The sequence below is a fragment of the Giraffa tippelskirchi genome, chromosome 4, assembly GCF_054371585.1.
Source record: "Giraffa tippelskirchi isolate mGirTip1 chromosome 4, T2T-mGirTip1v1.2.pri, whole genome shotgun sequence".
Taxonomy (NCBI): domain Eukaryota; kingdom Metazoa; phylum Chordata; class Mammalia; order Artiodactyla; family Giraffidae; genus Giraffa; species Giraffa tippelskirchi.
In genome coordinates, this window is record NC_137278.1 from 177,731,326 (window position 1) to 177,745,270 (window position 13,945).

Here is a 13,945-nt window from a genome sequence, read left to right on the forward strand (position 1 = left end):
CAATGTATCACAGACCTGCCAGAAAATTCCACCATAAATTCCTGGAACACAGTCAGTCCAAAGCACTGGAGAGCTTTGAGAGTCAAAACCACTCAGCTAAACAAGGCTTATGTGGAAAATAAAGGCTATGCATGAGCAGTGTATCCAAGGCAAGTGTCAAGCAAAAACACACTACAGATCAACATGTTACAGGACTTCAAATTCTCCAAATGTTGAATGGGTTAGACAGTTTACAGGTGGTGGACTTGGATGAAAAGGGTGTGTCAGAAGTCCCCTCCTAAAAAGCGCTGCTCTCATATTTGTTTTAATTTATCCAACACATTTTGACCTCATGACTCATGAAATGACTGAGAGAGAGAATTGTTAACTACAGAAGCAACACCACAGACACTAATTCAGCTAATTTACAGATTTCCTTTGAGATTCCCTGGTGGCTCAGACGGTAAAGCGTCTGCCTGCAATGCAGGAGACCCAGGTTCAATCCCTGGGCTGGGAAGATCCCCTGGAGAAGGAAATGGCAACCCACTTCAGTACTCTTGCCTAGAAAATTCCATGGATGGAGGAGCCTGGTGGGCTACAGTCCATGGGGTCGCAAAGAGTCGGACATGACTGAGCAACTTCACTTTCAATCCTTTTTGGTGATTTAAAGATTCCAAAGTAAGTATAGCTTGATTTCTGAGGCTCATCTATATCAAAGCTCAGCTATAACTGGTGGGATGGGTTGAAGTGTTTCTACCCCAAATTCCTATGTTGAAGTCCTACCCCCAGCACCTCAGAATCTGACCTCATTCAGAGAGAGGGTCTTTATGGAAATAATGAAGGTAAATGGGATCATTCAGGTGGGTCCTATTCCATTCTGACTGGCATCTTCATAAAAAGGGGCAATTTGGACAGAGAGACACGCATAAAGGCAGGTGATGTGAAAACACAAGGAGAAGACAGTCAAGGTCAAGGAGAGAAGCCTGGAACAGATCCCGTGCTCAGAGGACTCCCACCCTGCCCACATTCTCATTTTGGACTTTCAGCCTGCAGAACTGTGAAAATGAATTTCTGTTGCTGAAGCCACCGATTCTGGTTGGCTTACTCTGTCACAGCAGCCTTAGCCAACTATCCCAAGTGGTGAGGCCTAACATGAGACGCTGGACTGCGGCAGTAGCAGGCTGACCATCGGCCAGGGTAAGCAGACACAGGATTACAAAGGTACAGGGGCTTCCTAGGAGGCAGAGTTTAGAATGCAGCTGGCCTGAAAAATCCAGCTACAGCTCTGTATATGAGTGAGTTTTCTAAGGCCACTACATGCTGGCCACGTTCTGCTCTTTTCTGTAACAACATTCAACAACAGTCTTTATGACCCAGTAACAAGCATGATACATGAATTCAATTAGATACAGCATACTCAGCAATTGCAGTATCATAACAAACATTTACAGAGCAAACTCTTGCCCTCGGATTCAAATTCTATTCCTCCTGAGAGACCCAGCAACAATCTGCAGGGAACATCCATAAGTCTTTTGAAATTACAAAAGTATCAAAGTATATATGGTTGTTTTTCTTATACTTTCTTATACTCCTCCTCAAGTAAGATTTAGGCATTCCCATAAATCTGAAAAAAAGGCGCACAACCACCTCCCCTGAATACTCAACACTGACTTTAAACACAAGAAACAAAACTGTCCCCCAAATCAAAGGCAAAAATATGGTAATAATATGTTTTCGGTGTTTGTTCAGGGAGAGGTCTATGCTAGGATCCTGACAGAGGACATGTGGATACATAACACGTACATCAAAGCAATCTAGGATTGAGGAATCGTTTTGTACCAACAATGAAACTGCTTAATAAAATCATCAATTTAAAGGTATAATAAGATGACTCATGCCCAGCAAGAATTAGGTCCTCTCCCATCTCTTCTGCTGCCAGCTCTCAATTACTTCAAGTCACTTTCACAAGAGCCAACACGTCGTATGAAGGAATGCTGTGCCTCTCCACCAGGTTGGAGGGCTTCCTCCAAATAGCAAAACCACAGTAGTCCAGGAGCGACACACGTTCACTTCCAAACTTAGATGTTAGCAGATAGCTACATTCTAGATTGAAACTCCCTCCTGAGCTTCAACTATGAGACAAGGCTCCAATCAGGCAGCACAGATAGAACCATACTGGCTTGAAAAGACACATACATGTCATCCTGATTATGCAAAGAACAATTTCTACAGCTTTGTGGTAAAAAGCCTTTTAATATTTAAAATTATTACTAAGTCACTGGGCTATCAGAGATTTCCAGAAGTTGTCCAATTTTCTGCTTCTAAATAGGACAAAGAGACTTATTTTAATTTGGAGATAAACCAACCGACATCTTCAAGTCAGGGTCACCCTTCTGGCTGTGCAGGTTGTGTCCTGTACAGGGTTCCCTGCCCCAGTGAGTGGAGGCTGAACCCCAGCCTGTTCCAGCCCAGGTGCTACATCTGCCTGGAGGGCAGCCATTTTCTAACTGCACAAAAGCTAAGACCAGTGCCACATTCACCTTCTGCATGGGTACCCTTGGGTATAAGTCTAGAATCACTGCCAATGCAGGAGACTCGGGTTCCATCCCCGGGTTGGGAAGATCACCTGGAGGAGGGCATGGCAATCCACTCTAGTATTCTTGTCCAGAGAATCCCATGGACAGAGGAGCCTGGTGGGTTATGATCCACAGAGTTACAAAGAGTTGGACACAACTGAAGCAACTTAGCATGAACACATGCAAAATGAGGAGGTGTTGGCCTGGGCCGTGACCTGCAAGTCATGTGGCCATTTTGAGAATTTAAAGATTATCCTACATCCAGAGGGATGATACTAAAAGGTCTTAAGCATGGGGATGACCTGATACGATTTGTGTCTCTAAAACAAATCTCTCTTGCTCCACAGGGAGCCAGAGAGGATGTGATTAGATGGAGGCTGAAAGTATGACAGAGAAGGAATAATGTCCTGGATGATGTACAAAAAACTGGGCAGATGATGATGTCATATATAAAGAACACTGTAGCAGGAGTAAGTTTGAGAGGTTACGGTCACAGGTTCAGTTTTAGACATTTCCATTAAGCAGTGGGTGAATATTCTAGTAAATGCTAGTCTTCAAGTATGATACTTACATGTGTTTAAAATAAAATCTGAGAAATACAGTTTCAACCAGGGTTTTGGAAGTATTCTGGGCTGAGTATAAGGTTATAGTTCTCAAATTCTTCTCTATGACCACATTCCTGACCCCACCCCAGGGTATTTTTGGTTTGACCACTTGCTCTGAGGGTAAAGAAATCTCTGAAGAAAAAGGGCGAAAGACAGCCCACTTGTAGGCATTCTAGGTCACATAACATGCTGACGGCCATCCCCTTCTCTGTCTTGCCTCTGCAACTTGTTCCAGTCCTCATCTGTGGATTACTGATAAATCAAGACACCAAATTCATGAACAGCAGTGAGTCTCATGGTAAGGTTCCCAGCCCAGGCAGCATCAGCAAAATGTGGGAACAGGAATGAAAATTCTCAGGCCCCAGCCCTGACCCACGAAATCAGAAACACTGAAGGTGGACCTGAACAATCTATGCTTTAACCAGTCTTCCAGGTGATTCTAATGCACATTCAAGTTTAAGAACCACTGAAAAAAACCAATCAGATTTCCTACAACTGTTTGCTTCCTAAGTTTCATAATTCTATTTTGTGCTACAATTTCCTCGGTCCTCCAAAATTATAGTCAACATCTAAGTAAGACTCCTTCCCCAGGTGAGTCTATCTCCCTTTTGGGTCCCACACTATCTCTCTCAAGGTGTCCAGACACCCAGTTTGCCTCCACTAACCTGAACCCCACCTACAGCCTCAAGTCCACTGTTGATGGCGCTGCCCTCCTGCTCTGAGCTCTCTCACTTCATTCCAGCTGGACCACTCGGGATGTTGCCTTGTATTACACACTACGTTAGCACCTTCCTACTGGGATCCTGCCTTTTATTTGAATTCACCATAGTGTCTCATATAGAGAGAAAACCTAATCAAATCTGGAGAAGGCAATGGCACCCCACTCCAGTACTCTTTTGCCTGGAAAATCCCATGGACGGAGGAGCCTGGCAGGCTTCAGTCCATGGGGTCGCTAAAAGTTGGACACGATTGAGCAACTTCACTTTCACTTTTCACTTTCCTGCACTGGAGAAGGAAATGGCAACCCACCCCAGTTCTTGCCTAGAGAATCCCAGGGAGGGGGGAGCCTGGTGGGCTGCCGTCTATGGAGTCGCACAGAGTTGGACACGACTGGAGTGACTTAGCAGCAGCAGCAGAAATCAAATCTAAATGGTTGTTACAGATCAGTGTTTCTCAAGGTGGAGTCTATTGGCAAGTGTATGTTGGTTGAGAGGACAGGGTCTCAGCCCCATTTCTAGTCTATTAAACTAGCAACTTCTACACACCAGGGTCTGCACCTTCAGTGCACACTGAAATTCCATCACCCCTGCTGTAGATGAGATTCAACTTGTTAACTACAGGCTTAGAAGAACTGCTTCTTGAGTACAGAACACTTAATGAATCCCTGAACTAAAATGAAACGAAACGACAAGAGCTTATCTTGTTCCTAACCTGTGGTCCACATCGTAAATGTATTCTTCAAACTATAAAGTTTCAAAACAATGATAATCACACTTTATCCTCAACAAATACTGTGGAATAATTTCTTACCAGGGTCTCTTCCCCAGCCTACACTTATGGAACTGATTTTTCAGTCCTAACGAATTTTATATTTTAACTGTTGGTCCAGATACCAGGGCTTTAAGACCACTCAGAAAATATCTTTTTCATCTATTTCTCTTGGAAGTACTCATTTGCAAATTGTTAATGTAAGCTTCAACAGAATGTAAACACGGAATTTTAGGTGTAAAAAGAAAATACCAAAATAGCTGTCAAAAGGCAAATGACGTTATTTATAACTAATGACACATCTTCCCACAGCCAAAAATATTTCCTGGCTTTAGTTATGAAAGTTAAACTTAGTCCCCCACAACCAATGCCCCACCACCCCCTCCTATCAAGTGGGTACATGAGCTTCCCCTTGATCTCCCCAACACCCTCAAAATACCTGCAGACCGCCAAATCCATGGTCAAAACAGTTGCTACATAGCACGTTATATAACAGAAGCAGAAGGAAAAGACATGTGATTTTTAATAGCATTGTAAAAGTAGCTATGAAACAGAGAATGACAAGCTCTTTCCTAGAATTAGCGTTGGGTCTTTCTTAAAACAATCTGTGTTCATCTTTATTTTGTCAAACACATGCAAATCCTTTGCTTTTAAATTGTACTAATTCAATTTTCACTATCCCTTTCTAAACTGAGGTATGAAGTAGAAAACAGACACACACACACATCTGAAATCTACAAAAATTAATAGCCTTGGGGGGTTCTGATGTATGTTAACTTTTATTTTTAAAAAATTGCCAAATTCCATTTCTGAGATGTATTTTAAAAGAATTTTAATAGTTGTTCATGGACGGAACCTATTTTGGCTCATTCTGGCTAGCAGGAAAATGTTTCTTTTTTAAATTGGTGCACAATTTAAATAAAGTAAAAGTAATCCTTTTTAGGTACACAACTCAATGGGTTATTTTAAATGTTCATAATCATTAATTTTTTAAATTTTTGTTTTTTATTGAAATATAGTTGACTTACAATGTTTCAGATATATAGCAAAATGACTGTTATACATATATGTTTTCTTTTTCAGATTTTTTTCCATTATAGGTTATTACAAGGTATTGAATATAGTTTCCTGTGCTAAACAGTAGGTCTTCTATTGTTTATTTATTTTATATATAGTAGTGTGTATCTGTTAATCTCTAACTCTTAATTTATCCCTCCCCCACCCTCTTTCCCCTTGGTAATCGGAAATTGGTTTTCTATGTCTATGAGTCTATTTCTGTTTTGTAAATAAGCTCCTTTGTATATTTTTTTTAAGATTCCACATATAAGTGACATCATATGATTATCTATCTTCATCTGACTTACTTCACTCCATATGATAATCTTTAGGTCTATTTTGTTGCTGCAAATGGCATTTTCATTCTCTTTTATGGTTAAATAATATTCCATTGCATATATACCACGTTTTCTTTAGCCATTCATCTGTCCGTGGACATTTAGGTTGTTTCCACCCCTTAGCTCCTATACATAGTGCTACTATGAACACTAGGGTGCATGAATCTTTTTGCAACTTATGAGTTTTGATAAATGCATGCGGTTGTGTAACTACCACCAAAACAGTATTGAGCTGTGTTGCCTGGTACAGTTGCCACAGGTAGCTAGTGAGCTCTTGAAACACAGCTTGCCCAAAATCAGAGATGTAAAATACAAGACTTCAAAAACTTGGTTTTTAAAAATGCAAATGCATATATCTTATTAATACACGGTGAAATTATAATATTTTTCATATACTGGCTTCAATATAGTACAGCTTAATTCTACCTTTTTTCCCCTTTTTTAATGTACTTATTAGAAAATTAAAAGTTAAAAGTAACTGGCTAGCATTTGTGGCTTAAATCACATTTTTATTGGACAATGCTGATACATTAATAGATTATTTCTGTTCCCCAAAGAACACCCTCTGTTTCCTTACAACAGATACCATTTTCCCTTTCCTGGCTCCTAATAGTGACTGATTTCCATCCCTAAAGTTTTGCTTTTAAAAACAATGGGTTGGCCAAAAAGTTTATTTGTGTTTTTCCCTAATACCTAACAGAAAAACCAGAATGAACTTTTTGGCCAACGCCAAATTTCCTTTTTGTGTTTCTCCATAATTGTCTCATGCTGTTTTTAGAGCGTTTTAAAAAACTACTTTTAACATTAAAAGATTTGAAAAAGCCTTACCTGATAATTTCCTATAATTTTCATTAATCAATATCCTTTTCATTAACCAGTTCCAAAGTCAGTAGGCCACCACAAATGCATTCTGGGTAATAAACCGTCTTCCAGAAGGAGATGTGCCCAAGTGGTTCATAACTGAATGGGGACCATTGTGCAGACACACAACAGCATCCATTCACAGATGCTGCAGGAGATCTGAGCCAGAGGTGAAGAACCTCCCATAGCATAACTGTTTTCAGCCTCAGGGAAGTGGAGAGAAAGCCTTATCTGTGCTAAGAAAAGACTGGACAAAAATGTAAGGCACTGAACGGGTAAATCATTTAAAGGTGGGAGGAGGAACAGAGACAGGAAGTGGGGGCTACAGGGAGTATCTACTGGTGGGAACTCTGCAGTGGGTGATGATAATGGCCAAAGAGATGAAGAGAGACATCCAGTCCACAGCCCACCCCAGGCCCCACTCCAGGCTCAACTGTTCCCATTCTGCTTTTCTTCTGATTCCCTTCAAATTAAACTGAAGTTAATTAGTATTTATAGCAGGCTTTCACATTTCCTGCTCCTATTCACATTTACAATTCATTCCTTCTTCAGACACTGTACACCATCTTTCTGATTTTCCAGAATAGAAGAACAACACTGTAGATGAGCTCCTATCCATGTTTTGTCCCACTGAGTTCCTTACAGTGCCAGTCTATCTGTCTCAACTCTTCGGGTCCTTCTGGATAATCAACCTTAGGCACATCTCCTTAGACTTCTACCCCTGGCTCCCACCTCCACTCCTTTCCTCTGCAATCTTCTAGAGAATGTGAACAAAGGTCTTTGCATGTTGAACATTTTACTGCTAGTCCTTTAAGGCAAGGTAGTAAAATGCTAACTAGGTTCTTTGAGCTGGGGTTTCTTTTTTCCTTTGAGATAACTAAAAGCACCTGTGGGGAATTCCCTGGTGGTCCAGTGGTTAGGACTCTGCTTTCACTGCCATGCTGTTGCTGTTTAGTTGCTAAACTAAGAGTGTCTGATTCTTTGTGATCCCAAGGACTCTAGCCTGCCAGGCTCCTCTGCCCACGGAGTTCTCCAGGCAAGAATACTCGACTGGGTTGCCATTTCCTTCAATCCCCGACCCAGGGGTCGAACCCAGGTCTTCTGCTTTGCTGGCAGATTCTTTACCAATGGACCAGGTTCAATCCCTGGTTGGAGAACTAAGATCCCACAAGATGTGTGGTGTGGTCAAAAAATAAATAAGGGCACCTGCAGAGATTACATCTTCCCACCTTTCCCCCACAGATTTCTTGTGGAAATTTCCACCAAAGGGACTTTACCCTTCCAGAGCGGATGACACTCATTTTACCAGTGCTTAGCCCCAAAAGATCCTTCTATGTTATTTCCACCCCTACTGGAGAATGCACTAGAAATGGAAAAGTCTTCAGGGTGACTCCCATGTTAGTGACACCCTGGGAAAGGAGGGTTACCCATGGCCACCAAAATCCCAGAGGGGTTCACAGATCTGCTATCATGCTGGCAGATGCAGACACTACCCAGAATGACAGACAGGGACCTGCCTTGTTCTCCTGGAGGCTCCAGTTCACTTGGGGGAGACATTCAGAAAACCAAGTATGTCTATTAAATGCACACATGATTTTAATATACAATTAGAATGGGCAATGGGTTTATTTTTGAAATTTTAAAATAAAACCAAAACATTTTGCCCATAGGGGCAATGCCAATGAAACAGGAAGATGTTTCAGGTTCCTCCATTATGGAATGAAAACAACCATCTGCCATGCATCCCATATATATAATCTCTAATCATTATAAAAACTCTGCAAGGAAGATATTATCATCTCTAGTTTATGGATGAAGCAAAGCTGGGTTAAAATGACTTAGATGCTACTAGAAGTGGCCTGGAACTTGGTAGGCTCTCAACTGGAAATGTACACAGTTGTTTATTTTCAAAATATTGAAAATAGAGGACACATTTTAACAGAGAGGTAGGAAAGGACTATAGGTTCTCTGTATTTGGTGTTACACAAGGCACAATCAGTCTTGGCCTGAAGTAGGTATGAGCCTTGACATTAAGGAATAAAACAAGAAAAGTTATACGTTTATGTTTGGCAACTGAACAAATGATTTGCACTGAGTTCTCACTCAAGAAATAAAGAAGCTGATACTATCATGTAACAGCCTGGCCACAGGATGTTGAGGAATTCAATCAAGCCACAAATGGGGCTAATAACTGCAATGCCTACTGGAAAGGGATGCTGTAAAGACTGAATGAGACAATCTATACACAAACTGTTCATACTGTCTGCAATGTTTCAAAATACTTCAATGTGAACAAGTTAGCAAAGCTGATGATTATTTTTAACCTGTACTCTAGGGCAGTTGGCATTTGAAGAACTAATCAAAAGTTCATATAGTTGACTACAAAGTCAACTATAGTTCTCTTTGATGAAAACTACAGGGTTTTTATTTAGCATAATGGCTGTCGCACATGATTTTTCATCAATCAAATGATCTTCATGATGGACTCTATGTACTGTACAGACATTCCCACTCTTGCATAAACTGAATGTAAGACTCTATGCAAACCAGTTGTCTAAACCTTTCAAAACAGTGCCCTGGGTGGGCTTCCCTGGTGATTCACTGGTAAAGAATCAGCCTGCCAATGCAGGAGACACCAGTTCAATCCCTGGTCTGGGAAGATCCCACATGTCTCAGAGCAATTTAGCCCACGCACCACAAAAACTGAGCCTCTGCTCTAGAGCCCAGGAACCACAACTACTGAGCACCCTTGCCACAGCTACTGAAGGCCAAGTGCCCTAGAGTCCGTGCTCCAAAACAAAAAAAGCCCCCCCAGTGAGAAGCCCACGCACTGCAACTAGAGAAAACCCCACACAGCAATTAAGACCCAGCACAGCCTAATACATCAATTATTTTTTTTTTAAAGGCAAAACAGTGTCCTCATCTAAAGATTCCCACTAGTTCTGTTTCTAAACACTTGGAAGGAAATTTTGCCACTCAATCCTAACAATAAAGTTAACTAAATCCCAATAGATTAGCTCGAATATTGTTCCATCTGGCTCTAACAAAACTTTCTTTCAGACTGTTATCCAGATGAACAAGAGGACAGACCACAGGATCTTCCAGAGTAGCTCTGTCCAACAGAACTTTCTACGATGTTGGGATTTTTTTTTTTTTTTTTTGCCCAGCACAATAAAGTAGCCCACAAGCTACTAAGGTTCATTTCAGTTCAGCCGCTCAGTCGTGTCCAACTCTTTGCGAAACTATGGACTGCAGCACACCAGGCTTCCCTGTTCCTCACCAACTCCTGGAGCTTGCTCAAACTCATGTCCATCGAGTCGGTGATGCCATCCAGTCACTTCATCCTTCGTTCTCCCCTCCTTCTCCTGCCTTCAATCTTTCCCAGCAACAGGGTCTTTTCCAATGAGTCAGTTATTTGCATCAGGTGGCCAAAGTATCAGAGTTTCAGTTTCAGCATCAGCCCTTCCAATGAATATTCAGGGCTGATCTCCTTTAGGATGGACTGATTTGATTTCCTTGCAGTCCAAGGGACTCTCAAGAGTCTTCTCCAACACCACAGTTCAAAAGCATCAATTCTTCGGCGCTCACCTTTCCTCATGGTCCAACTCGCATATCCATACATGACTACTGGAAAAACCATAGCTTTGACTAGACAGACCTTTGTTGACAAAGTATTGTCTCTACTTTTTAATATGCTATCTAGGTTGGTCAGAGGTTTTCTTCCAATGGACCAAGCATCTTTGAATTTCATGGTTGCAGTGACCATCTGCAGTGATTTTGGAGCCCCCCCAAAATAAAGTCTGTCACTGTTTCCATTTTCCTCATCTATTTGCTAGAAGTGATGGGACTGGATGCCATGATGATCTTCATTTTTTGAATGCTGATTTTTAAGCCAGCTTTTTCACTCTCCTCTTTCACTTTCATCAAGAGGGTCTTTAGATCCTCTTCACTTTCTGCCATAAGGGTGGGGTCATCTGCATATCTGAGGTTACTGATATTTCTCCTGCCAATCTTGATTCTGGCTTGTGCTTCATTCAGCCCAGCATTTCACATGATGTACTCTGTATATAAGTTAAATAAGCAAGGTGACAATATACAGTCTTGACGTACTCCTTTCCCAATTTTGAACCAGTCTGTTGTTCCATGTTGGTTCTAACTGTTGCTTCTTGACCTGCATACAGATTTCTCAGGAGGCAGGTAAGGTGGTTTGGTACTCCCATCTCTTTAAGAATTTTCCACAGTTTGTTTTGATCCACACAGTCAAAGGCTTTAGTATAGTCAATGAAGCAGAAGTAGATGTTTTTTTCTGGAATTCTCTTGCTTTTTCTATGATCCAATGGGATGTTGGCAATTTGATCTCTGGTTCCTCTGCCTTTTCTAAATCCAACCTGAATATCTGAAAGTTCTCAGTTCACATACTGTTGAAGCCTCACTTGGAGAATTTTGAGCATTACTTTGCTAGCATACGAGCTTGCTATAAGGTAGCAATAAGGAGAATTATAGTTCTCATCTACTGCTACTGTTAGTTACAGGTAGTCACTGAGCACTTGAAATGTGGTAAGAATGACCAACGAAGCATTTTTATAAGTTTAATTTTAATTGTTGCATGTGGCTACCCTGTTGCACAGCTGAATTCTGGGGTTTACAAAACAAGACTGTATGATGTTTTTGTGCCTGCCATTAAACACTTGTATCTGTGGCAGAAATTCAATCTATGAGTTGCTTTCATGGCAATACTGGTTGGTGAAGTTGTGGGAGAGGAGACCTATAGACCTCACCACCGCTATTGTTGACTAACAATATTCAATATTTATGATGTATAAACAGATTCCCTGAAGCTGGTTCCCCGTAGCAGCAGCCTGGCTCCAGGGGGCCTCTGGACTTCAGAGGCAGACCTGGGTAATATAAACTGCAAAACCTAAGACTGGGGTGAAAATACCCAACTCAAACGATTGTCACGAAAATTAAATGACCACACATGTGAAAGCACCACTGAACTTCGCTCACACCAAAAGGCTATTTTCACCACCATCCTTCTTTAATTAAGTACATGAGCTTTGATAAGGCTTTGTCTGTTTGGGAATGGACATATAAATAGAACACAGAAAATTATACCCATCCTCTCCCTAATCCCTCAAGTAATTTCAGCCAAGTATTCGATCTGGAAAAAGGATATCTTTGTCACAATAGTTCTTACAAAGCAAAATAAACCACTGGGACTTTTTCTTCTCTAAAGAGCATGATCTGTAGTCCATTTAAGTTATATTTATGTAGTCCAAGTAAATCTATATTTATGTTGTTTTTTTGTCTCCGAAGGTAAAACAATACACTAACATGTAAAACCACATTATAGCAGCACAAGATAAATAAACAAATTCAGGACAGTGATTCTGGGAGATGTGGGGAAAGATGAGGATCAGGGCAGGAATACAAAGAGACTTAAGTTTCATCTCCAATATTTCATTTCTTTTCACAAAAATAATGGGTCAAATATGCCAAAATGTTGACTTGACCAAACTTAGTTGTAAGTATATAGGTATTAATTCATTGACTATAGTTTTATCTTATATTTTTCAAAAATTTATTTTGACCTAATTTTATATGTACAGAGAAGTTGCAAATACAGTATCCATGTATCTTCACTGCACTTCCCCTAACGTTAACATCTTATGCAACCACAGTACAATAATCAGACCAGAAATTTAACTTTGGAACAACACCATTAACAAATTAAAAACACAGTGAAGTCTCCCAAGGTTTCCCACTCATGTCCTCTTCCCATTCTGATAATTTCATCCAGTTATTTCTCTCTAGTCTTCTGCAGTTTCTCAGTCTTTCCTTGCCTTTTATGACCTTGACACTCGTTATTTGGTTGAGTGTCTCAAAACTGGAGTGTGTCTGATATTGTCTCATTATTAGGCTGTGATTATGCATTATGGGCAAGACTACCACAAAAATGATGCTGTGTTCATAGTGTACCATATCACAGGTCTGTGGTATCTTTTTACATTGTCAAAATATTTCATAATTTCAAAAGATGAAAAATCAGTAGCTATGTTGGTCTCGGTTCTCCAGAGAAACAGAACCAGTAGTACACATATGTATGTGTATATATATCAACACACAAACACACACACATATATGAATGACAAAAGAGGCTTATTATAAGGAATTGGCTCATGCAGTTAGGGAAGTTGAAAAGTCCCAAGGTGTGCCCTCTGCAAGGTGGCGACCCAGAAGAGACAATAGTGCAGTTCCAGTCCAAGTCCAGTGGCCTGAGAATCGGGAGAACTGATGTTGTAAGTTCCAGTCTGAGTGCAAAGGTAGGAGAAAACCAATGTCCTAGCTCAAAGCCAGTCAGGCAGACAGAGCAAATTCTCCCTTCCTCAGTTTTCTGTTCTCTTCAGGTTTCAAAGGATCGGAGGCCAAGCCACACTAGGCGGGGGCCATCTGCCTTACTGAGTCTACTGATCTCAGTGTCAATCTCATCTGGGAGCACCCTCACAGACACACCCAGGATAACGCTGAACCAAATATCTGGGTACCCTGTGGCCTAATCAAGTCAACACATAAAATTAACCATAATGGTAGCTTAATTTCTAAGTTAGCAACTTTCAACTTTATACATTTAGGCTCTAAATCCCATCAAGTCAAATGGATTTGAGGAAGCGTTCCAATTTTTAAACTTGTCATTATTATTGGCTTCAGTTCTAAAACACTGTAAATTCACTGCTTATTATCATTTTTAAAACCTCAAGAGCTTTATTATAGATGATTCTGCTTCAAGAGAAAAGGTTATGAGCCAGCTACACTATTTAGATAATATACCTGTGATCCAAGGAAAGGTAGGTCACCAAGTCAAAATAAGGCCCTAGGAAAGAAATGAACATAAATGGTATTGTTAATGAGGACCCTGAATCCTCTGATTTGTTATCAGAAGTAAAAGCTAAGTCACCTTTTAGAATTGATTACACTCCTCAGCATGGCATCCTAAAGATGTGTTGTTACTTCAATGATGCCTTAGGAAAAAATATCAGAATAA

General features: G+C 40.7%; 1 protein-coding gene and 1 non-coding gene across 51 annotated transcripts in view; one reads left to right on the forward strand and one right to left on the reverse strand.

Moving 5' to 3' along the window:
- The window catches only part of PPFIBP1 (PPFIB scaffold protein 1), a 197,336-nt gene that overhangs the window by 92,717 nt on the left and 90,674 nt on the right, over positions 1-13,945 (reverse strand). For 12 of the 50 annotated variants that reach the window (XM_081591855.1, XM_081591837.1, XM_081591862.1 and 9 more), the window contains one exon: positions 13,732-13,774. The exons of the other annotated variants lie outside the window; for them this stretch is intronic. The gene's annotated coding sequence lies outside the window, so the exon portion shown is untranslated. The remainder of the gene's footprint in view (positions 1-13,731; positions 13,775-13,945) is intronic. 50 annotated transcript variants of the gene reach the window in all.
- TRNAC-GCA (transfer RNA cysteine (anticodon GCA)) lies at positions 425-496 on the forward strand. The gene has a single exon. It is a non-coding gene; the product is annotated as a tRNA-Cys (tRNA).